Here is a 6,000-nt window from a genome sequence, read left to right as displayed (position 1 = left end):
AGCAATAAACAAGTGAAAAATATACGAAATAAATATTTACCCATGTACTAAATTTAGTTTCGGCTGTTATTTTCCGCAAGGAAAAGTGCAGCCATCATCAGCATGGTCCCATATAAAATGTAATTTGCTGTACTAAATGTCAACACGATACCGAAATATCGCGTGCATGGAGTACGGCCTATTACATTTGAAATATATATTTCAAATGTCTTTACTTTTGGCGCGATGAGACCCGAGAAAACTAGCCTGCAGCTAATAGTTAGCGGCAGTTAATTTATCGGTTAGAGAACAGTGATCACACAGCAATGTAAGATGTAGTGTTCAAGTTCAAGAACACAACACGCCACTTGGTTCAGGTATTGAAACCACAATCTTGTGATTGTGAGTGCAACATTCCAACCACTAGGTCATGCATCATCATTATATATATATATATATATATAATATTAGAGTATAACTCCAAACTTACAGATTTATATATATAATATATATATTATATTAAATTAGAGATAAAACCACTATTAGGCAAATCAAACAGTGAAAAACATAAGCCAATACATAAAATTAATTTTAAAAATATAAAAGTTAAAAATTAAAAAATTATTTAAATATATATATATACAAATATGAAATTGATTAATAACTAATTAATTTTACCCTCAATTGTTGATATATATATGTATGTATATTTTATATTTATATATTATTTTATTTATTAATTTATTTATTTATATGTATAAGAGAGTATAACTCCAAACTTACAGGTTTATATATATATATATATTATATATATATATATATATATATATATTATTGATAAAAACGGTAAGATAACACAAGAAAGAGACCTCGATATTATGTAAATAGAGGAATTTATCTGTAAAAGTAATATGTAACAATTATTTGGTAGCCAAAATAAAACTTAGTATAACTTTAGACACCAACCTAACGGTTGTCAATTTCCTAGACATTTCCTTAGATCTAAATAAGAACATTTATAAGCCTTATAGGAAGCCCAATGATATATTTAGTTATATCAATGTAGGTTCCTGCCATCCCTCTATAGTATTTAAACATTTAGTTAAAACATTAGCAAGAGAATTTCTTAGCCTCTCCTCCGATAAGGACATTTCTAATAGCGTTGCCCCAGTATATATTAAGGCTCTAGAAGATAGTGGTTTTAGCGAGGAAATAACCTATACACCTGCTACCAGCCCAATAATAAAGAAGAGGAGACATAGGAATAGGAAAACCATCTGGTTCACACCCCCCTACTCACTTCAATATAGGCAAGTATTTCTTAGCTCTGATAGATAGACATTGTCCAGTCAACCATACTTACAGGAAGCTCTTCAATAAACACAACTTAAAAATCAGTTTCAGCTCAACTACCAATTTTAAAAATATAATCGCACACAACACACAAAAACCACAATACGAAACCAGCTGTCCATGCAGGGATAAAAATTTGTGCCTACTAAATGGAGCTTGCATGTCCGAGACCATCATTTATGAAGCCACCGTGGACTCTATTATACCCACTAAAGACACGGTTTTGATGAAGAAATATGTGGGCCTTACAGAGGGTAATTTCAAGACCAGGTTCAATAATCACACCTTGAGTTTTAGGCTCTGGGACAAAAGGAAAGCGACAAAATTATCCAATCATATTTGGTCATTAAAAGATAAAGGTGTCGATTATAACATCCATTGGAAGATTTTAGCCAAGTGTAAGCCCTACACCAACGGCAGTGGAAAGTGCAGTCTATGTGATATGGAAAGATGGCTCATCTGGAAAAGCAGCTTAGACCCCGCTACATGTCTGAATTCAAGAACTGAACTTTTCGGATCATGCCCATATGTGGCCAAATTTTCGTTACGTTTTTGGTCCCCCCAACACTACAGATAGAACTTGCTTTCTATATTGTGTCCATGCACAAGTTTTTTTATCGCATTATACCTTTTACTTTTATTTTATTTATATTTTTTATACATATATTTCTTACATATTATAGGGAATTTGGTTTATAGATATATTTTTTACACATAATTTTTTCTGTATTCTACCTTCCACCCTGCATTTTTCCCTGTGCCTATATAGACATGTATATGGAATCCTTTGTGCACACGTGTGAATGTGTGTGTGTGTGTGTGCGTGGGTGCGAGTACATGCGTATATAGACATTTTTATTCAGTATTTTTACACATTTCCCTATATTTTTTTTAGATGTATGTATAATCCTTTTTGTGTGTGTGTATATAGATGTGTGTGGGGGTGTGTGTGCATAGGGGTATGTGTGTATATAAACATGGTTTACTCTTTGTGTACTCCCTTATGCCTTTTTTCTGTATTGTTGCCCTTGACCCTGTTTTTTCTTGTGCGTGTGTAGACATATGTATGAACTTTTGCGGTGCACACGTGTGTGGGTTTGTGTGTGTGTATGCATGTACGTTTGGCGAGGGATGCCAGTGGGGATGTGTGCGTACGCACGTGGGTGTGAACAGGTGCACTTACGCGAATACTATGCACTTTTTGCCCCCTTACCTTACTTAGCGGTCATTTCAATGGCTCTTTTGTCTTAATAGCGGTCAATAACACAGTAATTTCCCTTTGTATAATGGTCATTTTTCACAGCGTTTTTCCAATGGCCGGATAACTGAAGAGATGGTGGCGTGGATTTCCACCTCGGCATCCGAAACTTGGAGTTTTATCTTGGCTACCAAATAATTGTCACATATTACATTTAAAGATACACACACACACACACACACACATATATATATATATAGGCGCAGGAGTGGCTGTGTGGTAAGTAGCTTGCTAACCAACCACATGGTTCCGGGTTCAGTCCCACTGCGTGGCATCTTGGGCTAGTGTCTTCTGCTATAGCCCCGGGCCGACCAATGCCTTGTGAGTGGTTTTGGTAGACGGAAACTGAAAGAAGCCTGTCGTATATATGTATATATATATATATATATATATAAGTGTGTGTGTGTATATGTTTGTGTGTCTGTGTCTGTCCCCCTAGCATTGCTTGACAACCAATGCTGGTGTGTTTACGTCCCTGTCACTTAGCGGTTCGGCAAAAGAGACCGATAGAATAAGTACTGGGCTTACAAAGAATAAGTCCTGGGGTCGATTTGCTCGACTAAAGCCGGTGCTCCAGCATGGCCACAGTCAATTGGCTGAAACAAGTAAAAGAGTATATGTATACATATATATATGTATGTATATATAGATATATATGTATGTATATATAGATATATATGTATGCATATATAGATATATATTTTTTTTTATTTTATCTAGTTTCAGCTCACGAGCTGTGGCCATGCTGGGGCACCGTCATTTGGTGTTGCTACATGATTTTACTTCACGAATGCTTTTTAGCAATTGCCATTTGGTGCATGAGAGAGTTCGATGCAGCTGCCCTCATCTGCACCTCCTGCCGTGAAGTTGGTTCATCTGGGACACCTGACAAGAAGAGATCCAGTTTCATTTTAAAGACATCTGCATCCACCCCATGCAGGTCTCTCAGGTTCTTCGGAAGGATATTGAAGAGCTGTGGGCCTCTGAAGCCCAGGCTATCACAGTATCTTGTCCTACATCTTGATGGCAAATTTGGAGTCCTTGGCACCACGCAGTGGTGCCCAGTTCTAGCATTTGCGTAACTCTCTATGCCAAAGTTTGGGACAAGTCCTTCTAGGATCTTCCAGATGTATATTATGGCATATCTTTCTTACCTACACTCTCAGGAATAGTCTTAATCTCTTGAGTCTTTCCCAGTAGCTTATATGCTGCACAGAGGCTATCTTCTTCATGTAGCTTCGTTGGATCGCCTCAAGTTCTGTGATTAACTTGACACTGGATGGTGACCATAGCTGAGAGCAATAGTCAAAGTGGCTTAGGACAAGTGTCCTCCAGAGGACCATCATGATTTCCTGGTCTCTTGTTCTAAAGGTTCTAAGAATCCATCCGGTCAGCCGCCTACATTTCATTGCCAATTTAGCAACATGCACATGAAAGGTTGCGTCATCACTCATGTAAATACCCAGGCCTCGCACTGATTCTGCCTCTGGGATTGCAATCCCTCCAGGTCCAGTGTATGTAATATATATATATGTAATATATATATATGTAATATATATATATATATATGTGTGTGTGTGTATACATATATGTATGTAATATATAGATGTGTATGTATATAGATGTGTACGTATGTATATAGATGTGTATGTATAGGGAACCTGTGGAAGAGGTAGACCCAGGAAAACCTGGGACGAGGTGGTGAAGCACGACCTTCGAACTTTAGGTCTCACTAAGGAAATGTCTAGAGACCGAGACCTATGGAAGTATGCTGTGCATGAGAAGACCCGGCAAGACTAGTCAGGCCATAACCCGTGGCCCCGACCGGGACGTAGTCAGTCCTGTGCATACCTTCCTTCTTGTGACACTTATGAAGACCTGTTGAGGCAAGTGAAAATCAAATCAAATCAAAACAAATCAAAATAGATGAACATCAGTGGAATTGTATTCTTCGTGGTACCAGTGCCGGTGGCACACAAGAAAACCACCCAAACGTGGCCGTAACCAGTACCGCATCGACTGGCCTCCGTGCTGTGGGCACAACACACACCATCCGATCGTGGCCGTTCGCCAGCCTCATCTGGCACCTGTGCCGGTGGCACATAAAGACACCATCCGAAGACCCGGCGACGTAGTCAGTCCACCTGTGCATACCTTCCCTCTTATGACACTTGTGAAGACCTGTTGAGGCAAGTGTGTGACACTTGTGAAGACCTGTTGAGGCAGAGGCAAGTGTGTGACCCTTGTGAAGACCTGTTGAGGCAAGTGTGTGACACTTGTGGAGACCTGTTGAGGCAAGTGTGTGACACTTGTGAAGACTGTTGAGGCAAGTGAAATCAAACCAAATCAAAATAGATGAATATCAATGGAATTTGTATCTTTGTGGTTCCAGTACCGGTGGCACACAAGAAAACCATCCGAACGTGGCCGTCGACTGGCCTCCGTGCTGTGGGCACAACAAACACCATCTGATCGTGGCCGTTCGCCAGCCTCACCTGGCACCTGTGTCGGTGGCACATAAAAACACCACCACCATCCAAAGACCCGGCGACGTAGTCAGTCCACCTGTGCTTACCTTCCCTCTTATGACACTTGTGAAGACCTGTTGAGGCAGAGGCAAGTGTGTGACACTTGTGAAGACCTGTTGAGGCAGAGGCAAGTGTGTGACACTTGTGGAGACCTGTTGAGGCAAGTGTGTGACACGCGTGACACTTGTGAAGACCTGTTGAGGCAAGTGAAATCAAACCAAATCAAAATAGATGAACATCAATGGAATTTGTATCTTTGTGGTTCCAGTACCGGTGGCACACAAGAAAACCATCCGATCGTGGCCGTTCGCCAGCCACATCTGGCACCTGTGTCGGTGGCACATAAAGACACCATCCGAAGACCCGGCGACGTAGACAGTCCACCTATGCATACCTTCCTTCTTGTGACACTTGTGAAGACCTGTTGAGGCAAGTGAAAATCAAATCAAATCAAATCAAATCAAATCAAAACAAATCAAAATAGATGAACATCAATGGAATTTGTATCTTTGTGGTACCAGTGCCGGTGGCACACAAGAAAATCATCCGAACGTGGCCGTAGCCAGTACCGCATAGACTGGCCTCCGTGCTTTGGGGACGTAACAAACACCATCCGATCGTGGCCGTCCGCCAGCCTCATCTGGCACCTGTGTCGGTGGCACATAAAAACACCATCCGAGCGTGGCCGTCTGCCAGCCTCGTCTGGCACCTGTGTCGGTGGCACATAAAAACACCATCCGAGCGTGGCCGTTCGCCAGCCTCGTCTGGCACCTGTGTCGGTGGCACATAAAATCACCCACTACACTCTCGGAGTGGTTGGCGTTAGGAAGGGCATCCAGCTGTAGAAACACTGCCAGATCTGACTGGCCTGGTGCAGCCTTC

Source organism: Octopus sinensis, linkage group LG10, assembly GCF_006345805.1.
Source record: "Octopus sinensis linkage group LG10, ASM634580v1, whole genome shotgun sequence".
Classification (NCBI taxonomy): Eukaryota; Metazoa; Mollusca; class Cephalopoda; order Octopoda; family Octopodidae; genus Octopus; species Octopus sinensis.
The sequence above is the reverse complement of the archived record's forward strand: the minus strand, read 5'-3'. Positions refer to the sequence as shown.